Raw genomic sequence first — 20,968 nt, forward strand, 5'->3', positions numbered from 1 at the left:
ATTTGAAAATGTCAGTCTGGAAAAAAACAAAATGGGTTGGATGGTAGATACAAGCAGATACAGCTTTGGTCTGCAGTTTCTCTGGGTTCATGAGGAAATTTCTCATCAAATCTGGAGTGCATGCTTTAGAATGGGCACTGGCACCATACAGAGACATTGAGCTGAAGTTTCTCTGTTTTATGCTCAAATTATGCAGACTTTTGTGCTACAACCTCAGCCTTTTCTAAGTGAAGTTTAGGAGATAAAAGAATGCTCACCTAGAAACTTTTCCAATTGGTAAAAGCAGGTGGATCAAGGAGCTGAAGCTTTACTTCCACATCCCAGATAAGACTGTAGCGGAAAGGACATAACCTCCCGCTCTTCACATAAATGCCGAGTTACAAAAGTACAACAAGAAGAAATTTATGCATCTGTTTCTATGCTTTGGGTTTGAATCAAATGGAAAGAAATTGAACTCTGTAATTATCACAGGAGCCATTGAAGTAGATACTGTCCTAGAGGGACTGTCTCTTTTCTTTTTCTCTGCTGATTTCTTGTATTGGAGACAACACCTGCTTCTTTTCTTGTGTGACTTCTAATCATTCAGTGTTGCATGATCTTATATCTAGTACTACCAGGGTGCTTAGGAACACTTTGCAAATATATTCTTCCACTTAAACTACTTTGGACAAGGTGTAGATATTACAGAATCACAGAATTACACAATATTCTGAGTTGGAAGGGACCCAAAAGGATCACTGAGTCCACCTCTTAAGTGAATAGCCTGTATGGGGATCAAACCCACAACTCTGTCATTATTACCATTGTCAGGTTATTCCAGAATTTCACTTGGCTTATACATATTAAACTGATTAGATTATGATCTTTTAAGTTAGTATTCCAGTGAAAGTAGATTTATACCTTTAATTTATTAGTTGCTGCTTGTTTTACCTTTGAATTTCATACCTTTTTATTTTATTTTTGGTTCATTACTGTTTATTTTTAAAATAAGCTCCTTTCACCAAGAAAGGTGTTTTTTCTTCATGATTATTGGTCACTGAATCAATTTAAAATATAATCTCCTGCTCCTAGTGAGAGGTCATATGAGGATAGTAAGTTTATTTATTTGCTCTAACAAATGGTGGAAGCACCAAACAGTCAGTACCAAGCACAATTCCATAAAACTAGATCAAATACGAGCTGGGGGCTCTGACTTGTATTCAGCACTGGGCAGAAATCACAGGCTGAAGTGTGTACTCTCCCTGGCCCTTGCCTTGTCCTCTAGAGGCAGCTGGTAGGGACAAATAAAAATTATGAAACAGCTTCTGAATCACAATTTTAAGCCAACAGTACTGAAATGAAAGAAAATGGATTTCAATTAATTTGTATATGCTATGTGTACCTATGGTACTTTCTTTAGCCACCTGTTTTACATCTACTTGCTTTTGCAAGTTAGATTCCTGAAACCTACCAGCAGAGCACAGGGTGTAGTTTTGAGGGTGTGCACTAGTAATTTGGTGTGGTTAACTGTATCCAAAGATAAGGAGCCAAAACCACTCAGATCTCAGCTGAATAGGTGAGACTGTTTTTGTCAGAATTACTTCCTCCATGAAGGATTATCTCCATTGTGGACTGAAAGGTTTTATATCATGATTCTTGTTAAGAAGGAGCATCTTTGCTTTACAGAAATACATACATTTAAAGACTGGAATAAATAAAATTAACTGGTGCTTTCATCGCTGGAGGTGGAGTCCAAAAGGATCACTTGCTTTAAGCAGCTTCAGTGCTAGAAGATGATGGTGGAACTTTAAATGCTATGAGGAGCCCAATTCCCATCAAGACTTTAATATGTCTAGCCTTTCTGCTTTAAAAGAAGCAATAACACAATCATCTATCGGAGTATTATGAGTAATGTGGCCTCTTGCTTTTTCGTGTTTGAGCCAATTTGTGTACACAAATAATGAGATTTTGGTGGAACATTGATAGTTTTTAGGACCTTTCTATGAGCTTGCTGTGCTCAGTCATATTTGTGCTCAGTTCTACCCTGTTTCTCAGTCTGTTCCAGAAACAAAAAGTCCACACAGTAAGAACAAAGAAGTCAAAGCCTGGTTATTAAGTACTTCCTTGGACATTCTGCTGATGGAGAGTGTGCTCTCCAGCCCCGGAACACTAGTGCACTTTGCATGGGTTTTACTAACAGCACAATGTCATTTTTTTCAACTTTAGTGGTTGGGCAGATTCTGACACACCAGGAAAATATATCTGTTTCAATTTGATTTTTAACAAGGTGCACAGATGGTGTTAAAAAGCAGGTAGAAGTGGTTAATCACCTGTGAATTTTAGGCATTTTTCTGCTGTCCATAGAGGACTTCAGAAGTGCATTTACTGCATGTGTTTCTCCACGATGATTTGCATTTTCACGGTTGTTTTCAATCAATCACCCCAGAGAGGTTTGCAAATCTCTTCATTGCAAAGCATTGAAGACCTGCCCATGCCCACATTCCTAGTGCAACAAATGATTTGGGACCTGAATCATGTGGTATTCAGCATTCAGGCATATCCGTACCTCATCGCACCCTCAATTGTTTCATTTTACTGACACCATCTGTTTCTTGTGCCTCAACCAATTTGTATTCCATTGTCCCCTATGCTCAGCTTTCTGACCTTGTAAATCGATCTCCTGTACAGTCTGTAACAAATACTTTCCCGAAATCTGGATGAATTATGTCAACTATTTCATATTTATCAATTCAGCGATGCTTTGAAATGACCCTAATACATTTGTCATACATGATCTTCTTTAGTAGAACCATGCAGCTTTCCCTTTACTAAATCACATTTCTAACTGAATTGTAATCTCCCTTATAAATGTTTCCATTATCTTGCTCACTACTACAGTCAGTCTTACAAGTCTGTATTTCGTTGAGTCTTTCCAGTGCCTCTTTTTGACAGCTACAGAAGACACTGAACAACGAAGTGCATCTCAGGTAAATATTAAGTGCTCCTTAAAAGAAGAATAAAAAAATTAAAACCTAGTAAGATACACTCCTGGTATTCAGTAGTAGTATTAGAGAGCCACTTAAATGAATGGAGAATAAAGGAGGATTTCTTTATTGCTGGCAGTTAGTGTCAGTGATGGATCATGACATAGACATTCTCAGTATGGCCAAACAATTTCACTATATAGAATTTTATATAGCTACAGCTAAAATTCAATGAACTGATTCAGAAGGTTCAGGACAAACTATAACAATAAGTTAAAACCTTAAATCGATTTGGTGTTTTAAAAGGATAGGCAGCAGCAAGATGTCATCTTCCTTCACAGATCTAACTTTAACTGGAACTGTAAATCCAAAGCAGAGTATTGGTGGATAAGGGTATATAATGTGTGATTTAAGACCCATCCTGGAAATCAGTGAGGATTTGAGTACACCAACTCTAAAACATTATCAGAGCATTATAAGAGTCCATCCAGAAAGTTAGGAGGATTTTTTTTTTTGAAGAATAAAGATAAATTTCATATCTTAAAGAGGCTATTTTTGAAGAGTGCCAGGCTAGATGAGAAAAGAAAATGACTGTGAAAGAAGCAGAGTAGCAGAGGCATAGATAACCACTCATCCTACTATCCTTTCAAGATACGAGCTGAGGATGATTTCTATCAATGACTTCCAAATATAACATTATTCAGCTTTCATTATGTTGTCAATCTAATTTGAATGTAAGTTATTCAGAGCACATGGCTGTTTTGCCTTTGTGTTTGTCTGTAAAGCACTGTGCACCCCAAGCCAGGAAAAAAGAGAGAATTCTCGGATTAGAGGAGATAATGTCCTCATTGAAAGTCCTGTATACAAATGCTTGTTTTCTAATCACTTTTGTGAAACCTGCCCCTGCTACACCACACAGAGAAATTCTTCTTCAAAGTAAAAAGAATTGCAGCTTATTTTATACTAACCCTGGAGCAGCCTCTCTACTTATAAGAAATGGGAGAAACTCCTGCCAACTTACATTAGTTTCTAGGGAAAAAACACCTGAATCCCAAGATTTGGCTTTGGTGATGACCTGAGGTTCACAGAGCTCTCAGTATTGAACAAACTCCATGTCTGAGATGAAATCCTGAATTCTCACTGAAGTGAAATAGAGTTTTTTCATTGACCTTAGAAAGGCCAAGGTTTCAATCCTTCCTTTTGAAACAGGAGTTATTAAAGATTTTGCATGCTGTGGCATAGCTACATCAGAATTGAGTGCTATAGAGATAGCCCAGAAGTAATACAGAAATATTATCCCTAGGGCTGCAAGATCTAAGGAAGTCACTGTGATCCAAAAAGGTAGCTTGTTATGTACCGGCAAGTCCACCTTCCTTCTCTTAACTCTAAATGGAATCATAAAAGTTTAACTGAAGGACAACTAGAACCTGAGAACATACTATTTATTAGCCTACTGAGTAATTTTCCCTTTCACCTTCCCTTTCCCTTCCCCTCCCTCTTTACAATGAATCTACTCTAATTTTTCCAATTTTTTTTGCATTGTATCTTTCTCCTTCTCTTTATATTTTATTTTTCTTTCTGCCTTTTGACTCTAGGTGGGCCCTTTTTCTATCTGACTTTATTTTGTGCATCTGCCTTTGAGCAGGGCCCAATTGATGGACTAGTTCACAATGATAAAAATCCAGATTGGAGAGGCTTTCCTCTCCTGAATCCCCAGATCTGTCGCTGGCCCATCCATGGCTCCCATTTCATAAATAAGGCCAGTGAGGACTGCTGTCTCTGCTCTTCATCTGGCAGCTACTTTTGGGCATGAGCTACATTTGCAGTTGGATCAGAAGCCATTGCAGAGCTCTTGCAAGGAACTACAGCACACCCAACATGAGCCGCCAGTAACACAAGCCAAGGGTAAAGTCAGACCACAAGAGTAACAACCAGCAGCAGACTGAGCCACACAGTCAGACTAGGGTATAAGCAGAGGCTGGGTGTGACAAACATGGATCTGTCAGTGTGACATTGCCTTTCCCAGGAGCGATAGAGCTGGGTCCAGCAGATCAGTCCATGGCTCTCCCAGAGAATTCACCCCAGGAGTGTGGGTTGGGTATGTGAGGCAGGATTTTGAAAAATGCCAGCTAATGCCGGGACAAGAATTGACCAAACAAGATAAATACCAACCATATAAAGTCAGGGATGTAGAAGGTGTAGGCTTGAGCTAAGCCAAGTGCATTGAACATCCATCTGAGAATATAATGGGAACAGTTTAACATATGAGGACAATACTGGTTCCACCTCAACAGACAAAAAGAGAAAAGGAAAATGAAAACAAAAAAGGAAGCTGTTACTTTGGAAAAAGCCAGAGGATGGTTCTTGCCTTCATATACCGGAATGAACTACTGGTGGTGCATTATATCCTGATTCTGGGAACTGGGCTACCCTCTATTCACAGTGGCAAGAGGTGTGTTAAAGCACGTGATGCAAAGCTTGGCAAGTCCAAGCACATGGAGCAGGTCAGGTAGTGGTGCTACTCTGCAGCTGCAGAATTCAGAAAGGCTCATGGGGAATCCCTCCTTGCCAAGCAGCACATGGGATAAAGGACAGACACAATATAGAGGAAGAGGATGAGTGATGGTGGATTTAATTCTTTCAAACACTAAAAGGCAGCCAATCAGAGTTAGAAGAACCAGCTCCTGAAAAACTCACAAAGGGCGCACGAGCAACTTGAGAAACACCAAGCTGAGCTGAAAGTGTATTCCCAAGCAGAGTTGAAGAAATGGGGCATTACATGCCAGCGAGGGAGTCTGAGTGCAGGCACTAAACACCTCCAAAGCAGCAGGAGAAAGCAGTACAGGAGAGGAGAGGCAGATTCTCAGGAAAGCAATGGAGACCAAGCTGCTCAGCCCATGTGGAGGGGTCCTGGCATGGAAGAGCAAGCTGCACACTGTGCAAACTACATACAAAATCAGGAGTGTTACCTCATCCTATGTGTAAGTGAAAAATGACAGGATTTTGTGACTTTTCTGGGGTCTGACTCACAATTTTTGGGCTCCAGGTGAGCAGCAGCGGTATTGGCAGTTCTGTTAAGCATTCCCCACTCAAGGATCTGTTCAACACATGCCATACTTTTACTGAATTTTACAATAACTAAGCATATTAGCAAATGATACTGGTAAAAGTAATTTGTGATAAAAAGAAGGAAAAACTTCATGAAGTTGAGGAGTCCACAGGATAACATTTACCCTATGGCTTCTCATAAGTGGCAAAGAGCTGTCCCATGCAGGTTCCACCTGAGATGTTCTTCCACAGCCATCTTGTTGGCAGCAGGGCTGTATTGGTGTGACCACACCAGCAAGAGGCAATGTGGGAGTGAATCCCTCTATTGCATCCCCTGTTGGGTTCATATCTGCCAGTACAGCTACCATTTTCCTTTTTTTTAAGAGAAGGTTTTGAATCAGCTCCCAAGTTTTACACTGTCATAATGTTAGGATGAAAGGAGTTAGCAACCAGTGGGGAAAAAAACATTGCCACAAAAAATAAATAGAAATGAGGTGTTCTATTAGAGTATTGGGGCATTTCAAGCCTCAGGGGTTATTCATGTAAATGAATCTTTTGCTTATTCTGTAAGGGAACACAAATCAATAGCACAAGAATAAGAACTAACAGTCTTAAAACCTCAGATGAAATCAAACCACACAAATCAGATCCCATTATAGATTTCAAGACCATGCTCTCGATCAGAGAGAATTTTGCTTCCGTAAATAAAGTTGTTAAAGGTGACCCCACATTAGGGTGAGAGTTTTGAACTTACCTTCCAGAACGTCTAAGGTTCTTTTGGATCGTACCCAAAAGATCTGTACATATGGTTTATTTGGTCAGCATGATTGATCCCAGAGCTCTGTTGGCATGAAGAGTTATTAAAGTGTGCTTTCAGGAAAACATAGTTGACTGTCCAGTGACTGTCCAGTCCATAAGGAATAGATTCCTCATAAAAACTAGCAGCACTTCTGCTTAGCTATGACTCTAAACAACGTGTGAAGTTGAACTATGAGAAGGAATGTTCCCCATAATTCCATTGCTGAATCTATGTGTCTAATACTGAAAAAATACCAAAATTTAGACTAGTGCAGAAGTAAAGAATAAAATATAAAAAAAGTTTCAATTATATGACAAGTGATTGCAATAAAGAGAAATCAGTCTTGATATCAACACCACTGGCAATCAAATTATCTGGAATTTACCTGTTGCCCTGTCATCTACTCAGCAGAGTCACAATATTCAGGGGTTTTTTTCCACCTTGTCTCTGAATGATGAGTTTCCACTAGCTCACGTTTTCTGACTGTTTAGAGGTAATATGAAAGCAAGGTGGCGGAAAGAAGAAAGTATTTTCCTTGCTCACTTGAACTTGGGATTTGGAGATCTAAATTACCTAAAACTAATCTAAATTACCTAACTTACTTTTAATGAGAATGGGTTACAATGTTTAGTCTGAACCAGAATGGGTTTCAGTCTATGAAAGGCATGCTTTGCACCTCATGGGGGATGCGTAGTTCCATAGCAGAGAAATGCAGATTCAATCCCTATCTGCACTAGACATATTGGTACCCAGGTACCTCACCTTATTTATCTGTGCTTAGAGGTCTTTGTTCAGCAAAAGAGCATAACTTTAGTTTTTCCACAGCTTGTTACGTTGTTTACAATCTTACTCAGGCCGCTGTTGAAAATGCTTTTTTCCTTTTCCCAGTATGAAGTTACAACATGCTGTTACTGTTTACAGCAAATAAGCTGGCATGACTGTGCAAGCTAAGGAGGAGCACACATGCAGTGGTATATTTGCTGTAATGTTTTCACAGAAGCTCGAATATAGACAATTTTTAAATAGTTTTGGTATCAAAATAGGTCATTTTGTAAAGGAAAAGAAAAAACTCAAAATTAATTCGTGGAAAATATTATGATACAAATAATTTGAAAATGTGACCTGCCGCTAATAACCTCTTAAGAACTGGCCTAATTTTAGTGACCTCTTAGAGGAACATAATACTACCTAGTCTATTTGGAGGTAGTATATACTTTCCAGAGGAAAAAAAAAAGCTCTCCAAATTAGTGCAGGCAGAAATCCTGAAAATGTAATTTTGAAAACTTACTTCCAATTTCACTTGTACCTATACAACTCAGTCTATGAGACACTTTACAAAGATGTGGTCTAACCTCTAGGGAATAGCTACACTCATGACCCAGAGCAGGAGGCTGCTCTCTGAAATTGTGAAATTGCATGTAGATATTTGAAGCCTATATGGTGTTTTGTCTGCCTTTAGACCTTCAACATATGTGTGTATTCATGTCCATGAATTAAAATATATTGCTCCCTCTTGTTAATATAAAAACTTGTCAATTAATGCGCCAAAAGCACTTCTGTGTCTATCATAACATCATAGAATAATTGAGGCTAAAGAGACCTCTGGAGGTAATTTAGTCCAACACCTTGCTCAAAGCATGGCAAATGTCAAAGTTAGGTCAGGTTACCAGGGCTTTGTGAGGTCTAGTTCTGAGTGTCTCTAAGGATGGAGATCCCACAACCTCCTTGGGCAACACAGTGCAGTGTGTCCCCACACTGAATGGATTTACTTTCTTCTGTCTGTTGAGAGAAGAAAATGATGACCCATTGTGGTCCCTTCCAGCCTTACCCAATCTGTGATTCTATCTAACCAGAATGTCCATTACACAAATTTGTGTCTGTTGCCTCTTGTTCTTTTGCTGTGCAGTATTTAAACAGAGAAAAATTATTCTCTGCCCACCTAACCCTACACAGACCTACCCATATTATAAGGTAAGGAGAATTAAGGTATTTTCTGGCTATTACAGCCTCTTTTTGCAGGCTGCCCTAAATTAAATTATACAGTCAATTCTCCATTATCAAAAGTAATGGCTGAATTCGATGGATTTTATTGATGCATCACGTTGGTGTTCAGATACAGGATTTCCCACATCTTGAGGCTTTATGACTCCTCCTTTACAAGGATTAACAAGTCTTCATTCCTGTGGTAGAAATATACTAGATTTTTCATGTTTATGAGAAATATGAGAAACTAGTGATAGTCACTCTTTTTTACTTTGTCCTTAAAACGTATGTGGCAGACCTGTAACCACTGAAGTAGCTAGTTAACAGTTATAAATGCACTAGTGAGCATATAGGTAGAGTGTGTGGAAGGCAGACTACTGCATTATCTTGCTCTAGACTGACTTACTTAATTTTTGTTTAACTGAATTACAAAGAGAGTCTGAATTATGATCTTTTCTTTAAAAATTAGGAATTAGGTCACATAGCATAAAAATGGCAGCAGTCTAGATGTTCCCTTAAACATCACCCTGACCAGGAGCAGAGTGCAGTGCTAAAATGTTCAGATATCTTGAGAGTGAGGGTCCAAATCCTATTTACAGAGCGGTGCAATGAGGATGTGACCTCGTCCCCCAGTTCCTGTGTCAGGGTGGACAGAAGGGAAGAGTTCAGCTCACTAGTGGGGGTACGGATCCACAGTGCAAAGCAATTAGGATAGACTTCAACCAGTGGTACCACTAATACAGTGTACATTTCAAAGGATTACAAAAAATGTGACATGGCCTTGCTTTTCTTCTCTTCTTTGTTCCACTGTGCACTGCTGCTGTACCTTCTTCGGCATCTAAGGGAGCAAACCCAGATCTGCTGCAATGCAGGGAGATGGGCAAGAGTTGGGAAGCCCTGCAGTGAGGCATTCTGTTAACTAGAAGGAAGGGCAGGGAATAGGTACCCTGACATGGACCACAGCAGAGGTGGCTTGAGCATCATGGGATCCCAGAAGAAAGGATGTACCCCAGTTGCATGGATCAAACATGCAAGAACATAACAAATCATAGGTTCCTTGAGGGCTCGGACTTGCCAGTACTGCATAAGCCTACCATTAGTTCCATTAACCCTGAGTTTCACTCATGTACTAGGGCTCTTCTATACTTCCCTCTCCTGTTTGCAGAGTCTTGTTTAATTTTGCTAACGACTCTGAATGAAGATAAGGCCCCTGTGTGTGTAATAACAGACTAAAATTAAACTTCAAACAAATTATCTGTTAGGGTTTAGGAAAATCTTATCTGGGGAGGAATTAATCCTTGCTGCTTGTTGGAGGTTTAACAGGCCACCGGGGATTTGAAAGAGAACAATTTTTCAGTCTGGTGTATACACGGCAACTGCAACAATGTGCATAATTCCGTGGATATGATTAAAAAAAAAAAAGGAAGAAGACAAAAAATCTCTAAAAGACATATAAACATCTGAAGTGTAGCATGAACTGACTGCAAACCAAATGCAGTTGCTGTAGATCATCAGCTGTTGCTGTCAAAGCCCTGGTCTGCTTGTGACTAATGTCCCTGCTTCCTTTGTCATTGTGTATCAGGACGATTCTGTAAGTTGGCTGTTATGCCCTAGTGCTCCATGCTGCATGGCTTGGAAACTAGCCATTGCACCCTCCCAGTGATGTGAGGCTGCTCTGAGAAGATGATGTTGCTCAATCCAGCCTGTTAATCAAATCATTAGAGAGGGGGCAAGAAGTGCCAGTGGGGGTTAGTTTGCTGAAAAACACTCATGTGGCTCAGACAGCTGTTGGAATGGGACTAGAGGTGGGGCTGGCAGAGATTGAGCAAAGTCAGCCCCATTTGAATGCTACCACCCCATGAAGGTTATAGTCTCAGGAAAAATTTCAGACTAACACTATAATTCTGCTTCACTCATCTGGAAGTAATACCTATGACAGACAATAAAGATAAAGACAGGAAGACTTCTTGAAACACCTTCTTACCCTCATACCATAGAGATACCTCAAATTTCTTTCAACCAGAAATTCCTGGTGAAAGTCTTCCATCTTTTTTCTCTTCCATCCATTTTTTCTGTCTTTCATCTTAGCTCTCCACACCAATTGTAGGGTGAAAGAGCTGTAGGAAAAGGGAACAAGAGAGAAAAGGAGCTTTAACAGCCAGGAGGAGATAAATGGGTGGTCTTTGGAAGCATAAACTAGACCAGTAGTCAGGAAAATCAGACGTGACGATGTCCAATGTTTACTGTTTTGCGGTTTTCTTAAGCACATTTTTCTTGCAATTCTAGGGGCATAGATAATGTGGGATTCAGAGTGAAAAGCCCTCTCAGAACTGCGCAGCAGTACTAGAAGAGAAACTGCCAGAAAACACTGTCTCAAACTTCCATTATCCTCAACCACACAACGGAGTAAGGCGCAACGGAGTATTCAACGCCTGAACTCTGCAAAGGTTTTTACTGAATCCGCTGTGTATTCCACTACTGTCTTGGGAATATTTGGCTACATTGCCATGCTATCAGGTGGTTATGGTTCAGAGTACTTAGAGCAACCAAACAAGTAATAGAATGGACTAAACCTGCATCCTGAAATCCCAGAAGACTGAATGCAACTACTGTGTGTCCAGAACATCTGACTGCATTCCCTGAGGTTGTTTACAAAGAGGGATATCTTCCCTGAGGGAAGTGAATGCAGTCAGAAGCTCAGAACACAGCAGGAAAGCACATATAAATAAAGAGAAAACCATCCTTTCCCCTAATTTGATAGTTGGTTTAGATTCCTTCCCATCCATGTAGAGAATAGCTCTTTGGCCACTTTTCCTCCCCATTCACTCTTCCCTCCTCGCAATCTGCAGCAGTAGTCTTTGGTATTTGCAGGTCTGTTTCCTACCCACAGGGCGCCAAGTCCCTGCTTGTCCCACCATGATGAAACAATTTATTAGCAAGTTAAACAGGTGAGAACTCACTGAAGTCCAGCTCTGCTCCTCTCACAGCCAGCACCATCTCTTACTGCAGAGGTACAGATCTGCATCATTGCTCCATCCTATCTCTGGGCATGGATTGCATCACGGAGAGGAGCTGACAGGGCTCAGCACAATGTGTGGTCTTTCTGGTCAGAAACCACCTCTCTTGTCAGGACGGGGTTATTTTCACTCCCTGAGCTGCTCATGACCCCATGTGTCTCATCATAAATCTCAGGTGTCAACAGAGGAATTGAGAACTAAGCAAGGAAAGATCCTCAAAATAACCTTTTCATCACAAAGAGTCAGAAGCAAAAAGGAGGAGTTCTTCTTTACTTTGAAGCTTCTGCCAAGGACACCAAATTTACAGCCACTGAAGCACAGTGGCACACCTTCAGCAGTGCATGGTGCAATGATGCCCAGCCCAAAAAACCCATGCATACTGTGGAAACCTGAGGATCAACCAGCCCAGAAGTGCTGTGTTGATGCAGTACTTTGCCTCAGCCATCCACCCCTGTCAGATGGACAAATTCCCCTGCTGTCTCATTCCTCCTGTTCCCCAGCAGTGCTGCAATCCCACGGATCAATTATGTTGCTCTTGGTGTTTCTCCTACCTACGTAGGCATCTGCCTGGAAGTAAATCAAATACAGTTTGCACCAGCTGAAGTTGTTCTTTCGTGCTATTTCTTAAAAGGCATCTAACAACCTCTTGGTAATCACTTCCTGTATGGTGTTTCTTAGTAGGCAGCCAAGTAGGACGAGGTAGAAATCCCTAGCAACATGCAGTCATTTTTCAGTCCAGGCTGTAACTGGGCAGAGAGGTCACTACTGAGCAATCTCTAGTCCATGCAAAAGGAGTATGTTATCTTGGCAGCACTTCAGATGCATGCTGACCTGAAGAGTAGACTAGAGACAAGAGGTTAAACAGTTTGTAGTTTGGTGTGCTGAACACATGGTATAATAAACCAGCTATTTTTTACCTTCCTTGAATTTCTATCTCTATCTCCTTTACAGGTCTTGACAATAAGTGTCATATATTTTACTGTAATAGATATTACTCACAAAAGGCAAATATGTTTCTAAAGGATTGAATTTGTTGCCATGGGAGGCAACACAAATAATTTGAGGTTAAATACAAAGATACAAAAGAAAGCTCTCTTGTTAAAGTAAGTATAATCTTACTGCTTTGCATTCCATTTTAGAAGGTTCATGAATATCTTTGTTTTCCGTAACCTTGCATGTTATTGAAAAAGATCTTTCATTTGCTTCACTCTCCGCAATTTCCTTAGATATTCTGTTTCCCTGCATCTGCAGAAACAGAGCTGTTTTTTGTGTGCTTGACAAACCATCAACATCTGCATGTGAAAGATTTCAAAGAGAGAAGCAACAGTAAAAAAATGAGAAGATAGGAGCCTTTTGTAATCATTTTTCCTTTGATTTTCAGACATTTGTGTAATAGGATGTATCCAACAGTGAATTTTTCTGAAAATATATTTAAACTGAGCAAATTCAGATTTGATTTGTTGACACAAGAGAACAAAGTCAGTGAAAGAAGTAGTCTGTCTTTCTCAGAAGCTGCCTCAGACTGAAGCTGTGTGCTCCTCACAGGTGTATATTTGGATCTTCACAGGGGAATCAGGTGGGAGATTGGTCTTGATCTGAGAGCACGAAACAAAGGTACAGATTTGTGCAGGATTGATACCTAGTGGAGGACATGCCTGTAACTGGAGGGTTGCCAACATACTGAGTTACTGGTGCATTCCAGTAACTACTCAAGGTCATCCTGCAAAGAGTGGGGAGTGCTGAAAGGAACTGTGAGCATCCAGGCATCCTTTCTGCTTTCCCACACGAAACAGTCTGTAAGTCTGTTCTGTGTCTTCGTTTCTTGATGACAATAAGTGCCAGGTTTTACCAAATAAAGGAAGGGAAGGCCTAAACCCCATCCTTATGAACTGAAACAAACTTTCTCCCAGTTTCTCTTGCTGAATTGTTCATGTAAAGCAGGTGCTTCTGACTGAAATTTGCTTTGTACAAAATAAATGACAGGAGCACTTGACACATGCTGGTGCCTTCCCTAGGTGGGAGGAGTTGCTCCCCAAGGAGCTCCTATTCCAATTTTCTGTTGCTCAGAGGAATTAAAACCCACTGCTTATAATACCCTGTCTGTCTTTTTCCCAAAGACCTGGTCACCTTTGGATGTTGTCTGTGCCAAATAACCAGCATCACTTCCAAGAAACAAAGGGCGTTGCTTATCTATTCTCATTTCCAAGTGTGGGATCTGGGGAGCCCTAGGACTGGGATACCAGACCCTGTGTCCCCTCAGAATTGAGGAGGGTTGAGCTTTCCTACCACTCAGGCTCTTACAAATAAAAAGAGGACCCAATAAGCATTCTTCTTAGCCCATCCATGGAGAGACAACTGTCAGCAACTCATGACCTACTTCAGATCACAGGGTTTGTGAAATACCATTTTGCCACTGTTGTTATGACTCTAGATAATTTCTACAATGTTTACCTCAGTGTCAGTGTTTGTGTATAACTACAGATAGTTGGTCTTCTTCAGTGGAAGGTGTAGATCCTGAGCTAGCTGTCAGTGTAGACAAGTGAGGGTGAAGCACAGCAGGGAAGAAACACATAGTTGAGCCTGAGATGTTCTTAGTGAAGACAAACTCCATGTCTTGGGCTGCACTTGGGAGAGGTAGGAGTGACTCACTCTCTTCCCTAAATTATACCACAACGTGGGGCATGCAGCAGACATTAGCAAGCTCCCAGTTATTCCAGAAGTTAGTGTGCTGTGCCAACTCATTACTTCCTAAATAGCTCCAGTGTCAGTGCTAAGTGGTGACTTAACTGACTGTCGACATTCACTACAAGGTCACTAAGCTAAGTCTATACTTAGGAACACTTTGGTGCTGCAAATGACATGGAAGTGATTTCATCTACACAAATTTTTGTGAGGATAAGAGGAACAGAGAATAGCTGGATTTTCTATGAAAGTGGTTATAAGCAGTATATTTCTTCTTTGCTCTCCTTCCCTAGGGAGGACTTGAGTGGAAGTCAAAAAACGAACAAATGGAAAAACTTTTTCACTATGAGGGTGGCCAAGCACTGGCATAGGTTGCCCAGAGAGGTTGTGGAGTCTCCATCCTTGGAGATCAAAACCTGGTCCTTCTGAACGTGGTCCTGAGCAACGATCTCTTCAGCAGGGGGTTTGGACCAGATGACCTCCAGAGGTCCCTTCCCACCTCAGCCATTCTGTGATTTTATGACTTTTTCTGGTTTGGCTCCAGTCATGACAGACATTCCAATACTTGAATGCCTTGTTTCTGACAATCCTTCCTATTGCAGGTCTGATGGACAACGAAGGTAGAAAACACAATTAATATTCAGCTCACTAACTAAAACCTGGAGAGGAGTCTCAGGAAAGCAAACACTAAAGACAACAACACTAAAGACAATTCCAGAAAGGAATTGAATAACAACTGTAAAAGTGAATATTCCTGCACTTTTTCCCCAAGGAATCCAGCATGTCTCTACTGATGACTGCAGTGAATGTGTGGCATTTCTCACTGCACAGAACTCTTTTTGGCTTGCACAGCTCTCTCTACAGTCCACATACTGCAAATGGATTCTTCCCTCCCAGCGCTCACTGAAGTCGACCTCCCCGAAGAGGCCCAGTGCCTATGATCAGATGACAAAAATGTGTACAGCTCCACTTGGCAGCCTTGAGCTTTCAGCATCTTCATCTTGAACTCCCAAATTCAAAACCTAATTCTCATCCCCCCACACCTACAGTGCTAGCACATCAGCAAGTAACTTATTCCTAACTTCATCTCCCTCGCCTCTTGCTACTATAAATCTCTGTCTTTCTAAAGCACTAGGCATTTTAGAAATACTTCCTGCAACCCCTGTGTACCAAGCAAAATCACAGAGGCTACCAGTACCATATTCAAAGCCGTGGTCACATTTGCCAAAATATTTCAGAGTAGAGCAGGACACTGAAATCAGTATCTTTTTAAAAAAGGTTTTAGTTAATTACTTTCATGGATAAGCAGTTTTAGCATTTTCTTCCACACCTTCCATGGGGCAGCTGGTCTCTTTACTGAGGACAAGAGTCCTGGAGCTGCCTGGTGCCAAGCTACAAGAACCTCTTTGTTCTCCTCTGTCCATGACACCAAAGGGCCATGATTGGCTCCAGCCAGCTCGCATTGATAGTCTATCAAAAATATCAGAAGACAAATTATCCTCAGCTGACCTGCAGATGTGGATAGGAGACTCCCTATAACAATAAAGATAAATATCTCATCTGTCATTTAAGGGGAAATGGCATATGGTTCTTCAAGTCTGATGATTCAGACATAATAATCTCCCAGCGATTAGGAAGACAGAGGCAAATAAATTGGGGGCAAAGGGGAAAGAAAGAAAATTGAAAGCAGATAAACTCTCTATTACCTTCCATTTTACCCCCAAATCTGTCTTGATCCATGTCTAAGAAAAGTAAAGGAACCAATCACTATTTGTTACTAGCAAGGCAGCACGGGATTGGCAAGTGTGTCTGCACACATGTACACTCCATTTTAAGCAAAGGTGGCAAGAAGCCATTAAAGTGTCAGTTTGTTCCATATTTCACTTTATTCTTCTGGCTTAGGTCAGGTACATCCTTAATGCACAGTGGGACAAACCACAGAGTAGCCATGGATCTCCTGCAATGCTGGAGTGGGCTGGCTCAGGCACACCGGCTGCCTGCACCTGCATACTTGCTCTGTCATAAAGTGTGGGACTGGGATTCAGCATGGAAGGGAGCATAGGCCTCCCCACACAGTTGTTGTCCAAGATTTCCTTATCATTTTCCAGCCCAAAAAGCATTGAATTTTGTTGTTTGGGGTTTTTTTCTTTGACCTACACCCATCTTCAGTCAATAGCAAGCTCATCCAGTCTGTATTATGACAGAGAAGGTGAGCTGCTCCAGCTTTCACAGTCCCAGCTGTGTGGGGTTATATAGAACAAGCTCCAAATATGAGGTTTCACTATTTAAAAATCATAAAAATTGAGTGGTAGCTATGCCTCTGATAGAGGTAGCTGCAGTAAGTTTGTGGGGAGTAACTGCAGGACTCTGTAGTTACTCACTTCATTAAGTCTTAATTGTAACGATTGCAAGGTGCAACCCCAGCACCATAATCAGATCCCGAGGTGACAGAGGCACGGATAATTGTAATGAGCCTTCCTCTGAAATGAAAGGCCTGCAGTTTTCTCCCCAGATGCTAATGGCACAAAGCAAAGTCAGAAAATGCTGTCAGCAGGAACCAGGAGAAGCTGGGGATTCAAGGAGACCCCTGGGCTTCAGAGTTTGCAAACAAATAGTAGGCAGATGCCATTAACCAGGGTTGCTGATTGAAATTCTGTTTCCTCTTTCTATTTCTAGCTTGCCATCAGAAGCATCCCAAGTAAACCTGGCCTCATCAGTACTTTGCTTTCCATAAAACTCTGGCAAAACCTACTTCTGTACAGGCAAAATCAGAAAGAAAGAATGGAAGGCAGTGATTGATCAATGCGCAGAGAGCAGTGCTGTTCCCTCCTTCCATGTGCCAGCCCAGGCTCTATCCACACTGACCCCATCAGCACTGGGTGGTGAGTACTTTCTTGACCCACTGGCCTTTCATTCACGGGACCAAAATGGAGGATTAACTGTCAGGGCACACCTACAGCTGAAGGATGAGTCAGTCCCAAGGGGCTGCTGAGTCAGAACTGAAACAGCCCCTGAAGTTGGAAAATGAGCATTCTTGTACAACCCAGTGCTAATGTCCAAGCAGGAAATAGAAATGAACTTTGGAATAGAAGTCAACAATTGCAAATGAATAAAGATGGGAGCAATGCTACCAGAAGCCCTTCATTCTGGTGATGTCATGGTTCCCAAATGCCCTTCAGAAATGCAAATTGCCTACAATGTAATAAAAAGGGCATTTTCTAGAGTGTGCAGAGCTTGCATAGTTTAATTAAGCATAAACTAGGGTGACTCTTGAAAGGAAAATGATGTGGATTGCATTCTCTAAGTGACCTTGGAAAGGCACTTACATACTTTCTCTACACAGCAATTAAGTAAACTCACACTTCATATGCTGTCACTCCTATTCCTTTCCTTTATTTAGAAAGATATTTTTTGTTCTCTCTGATTCCCTGATCTCGCCCTGATTTATCTCCATGCTTAGAAAATGTGATTTGTTTCCCTCAAGGTAACTAAACATTTGTCTACAGCCTCACCATCTCTGGTTTTCTAATCTCTACTTCAATATTACTTATATTAAACTTCTGGTGCGTGCTTTCCTTGCTTTCCACCAAATTCCACCTAGGCTACCTCACTGACATAGCAAAACTGGAAAAAGGAGATGCCTATAGAAATTTCTCATCCAATCTTCCCAAAACCAACCTAGCAGCCTTCTGTGATGGAGTGATTGTACCAATGGACAAGGGAAGGGCTACAGATGTCATCTGTCTGGACTTCTGTAAAGCCTTTGATGTGGTCCCCCACACCATCCTTGTCTAAATTAGAGAAAGATGGATTCGATGAGTGGATTTTTTGGTGGATGAGGAATTGGTTCGATGATCGCATCCAGAGGGTAGTGGTCAACGACTCAGTGTCTGGATGAAGATCAGTGACAAATGGTGTCCCCCAGGAATCTATATTGGGACCAGTGGCATTTAATATCTTCACCAATGACATAGACAAAGCCATCAACTGCACCCTCAGCAAATTTGCTGATGACATCAAGGCGAGTTGTGCACTTGACACACCTGAAGGATGGGATTTCATCTGTAGGGACCTGAACAAGCTCAAGAAGTGGGCCCATGGGAATCCCATGGGGTTCAACAAGACCAAGTGCAAGGTGCTTCACCTGGGTCACGGCAACCCCCAGAATCAGTACAGGCTGTGGGATGAAGAGATTGAGAGCAGTCTTGCAGAGAAAGACTTGGGGACACTGGAGGATAAAAAGCTGGACATGAGCCAACAGTGTGTGCTTGCAACCCAATTGTATTCTTGGCTGCGTCAAAAGAAATGTGACCAGCAGGTTGGAGAAGCTGATACTCTGCTCTGGTGAGACCCCACCAGCTCTGTGGTCCCCAGCACAGGAAGGACACTGACCTGTTGGAGTGAGTCCAAAGGAGGGCCACAAAAATTATCAAAGGGCTAGAGCACTTTTCCTATGAAGACAGGGAGAGAGTTGGGGTTGTTCAGTCTGGAGAAGGCTCCAGGGAGACCTCATTACGTTCTTTCAGTACTTTGAGGGAGCCTATAAGAAAGATGGGGACATCTTATTAGGGCCTGTAGCAACAGGACAAGGGGTAATGGTCTTAAACTAAAGGAGGTTAAATTCAGAGTAGATGGAAGAAATTTTTTAAGAGAAGGGTGGTGAAACACCAGACCAGGTTGCCCAGAGAGGTGGTGGATGTCCCATCCCTGGAAACATTCAAGGTCAGATTAAAGAGGGTTCTGAGCAACTTGATGTAGTTGAAGATGTCCCTTCTCATGGTAGGGGTGTTGGACACCTCATCACACAGCTAGGGCAAGAATGGTAAAGGCTTATGCGCAAATTAGCACTGGGAGATAGATTAGGGTTTTGTAGCTGTCATTTGAAATGCTTTCACAGTATCAGTTTCTCATTTTGTGGAGGATTTAATATCATGTAGCCAGCTGGTTTTTGTCAGATTTTGAAGATCAGTTTTGAAGCCCATTAGATCATCAAGGCTGCAGTTTCTCAAAAAGGAAGCTGACTGTATGGAGAGAAAGAGTTGTTAAGAGGCTGATTCCAGATACTAGGAAGAAAAAACAAAAAACCCCAACCACTGTTAGCAGCTTAACTCCCTTTCTTCTGGGTTAGGGTGTGAAAAAGAAGTCTCAGTAATTCCTGGCTGTGAGTATTGCTGCCAGGAAGGAATGGTGATAGCAGCTCATCTCCGGAGGCCAGCAGTGAATGGGACTTAAGAGGAGCCGAGCAGAATTCTTAGAGCTGTTTTTTACACATATGCCTTTAGCCTGACCTTTCAAATAGATCCTGCTCTCTCTTCCCCTTGAAATTTGCAGAGGAGTGACCATCCCCACATTGCTCTTTGGGAATGCTTTTCTCTTGGTATCTTGCTATGACTTTCAAGGAGTAATAGAAACTTTCCAAAGAAGATTTGAAGAATGTGGTAATGGGTGGAAAAAACCTGGTCACTTAGCAAGGGCAAAGAAACCAGGGGATGGTAGATGGGGAAATGGTGCTGATTTGCAACTGATGTTTGAGCTATGACGGAGTTTCAGTGAACCACACCACAAGGGCTGCTGACCCATAAAAAGGTGAAATACCCGAAAGGAAAGCAATGATCCCAGCAACTGCATCCCATTATGGTATGTCAGACATGTCTTTGATTGCACAAACCTATAATTAGTTATAGAGAATTGTTGAAGAACTAGGAGGAAACCAAAGAATTATTCCCTGCACTAGTGACTAGCAGGATCAGTGGATAACACTTAAGTATTGCTTTAAATAAAATGTATTCACATTTGATAGATTTATTTTTTTCAATTTTAGAGTAAATGTCAATGATTCAGTAAAAATTTAACAAATTTTAAGAGACCCCAGAGCAAAGATCAGAAAGTCTCAGGATTAATTTTAGGACTTGGTTTCTATTCATTCATGTAAGAAACCAAGCATGTAAGAAACCCACTTAAGTATCTTAAAAATTTTTAAAAGTTATTTTGAAAATTAAGATCTCGGTTTTGTGGTAAGAAAGAAAGGAACCGAGCTTATTATGAACCCAGAATCTCAGCAATAGCCGCATTACATACTTGCTAACACTAGATGGGGTATAAGGAAAGAGTGAAGGGGAAAGTTGGTGAACAGCAAAACCTTGGAGGTCTGAACTACTTCAGGCAGAGAAGCAGAAGCTTGCACCTTGTCCACTCCTCTGGCACTGTGGATCTTCACAACGTGGATATTTTAACACGCATGACACGCCAAAATTAGTCTCATTAACTACATTTTATTCATATACTGAAAGAGTACATACATGTGTCAGCGGCACAGATTGCACCAGCTCCTCTTTACTAAAAAAAGCTCAGTGTATATACAGCCTTAAAATGCTCCCGCTGTAGCTAGCACATATTAAATTGATGCTTATATAAACTACTGTTCTTTACATAGATTAATGTATTTTAGAATATATTAAAAATTGTCAGTTGGCATG

This window comes from Corapipo altera, unplaced genomic scaffold (genome assembly GCF_003945725.1).
Source record: "Corapipo altera isolate COAL_440 unplaced genomic scaffold, ASM394572v1 22, whole genome shotgun sequence".
Lineage (NCBI taxonomy): Eukaryota > Metazoa > Chordata > Aves > Passeriformes > Pipridae > Corapipo > Corapipo altera.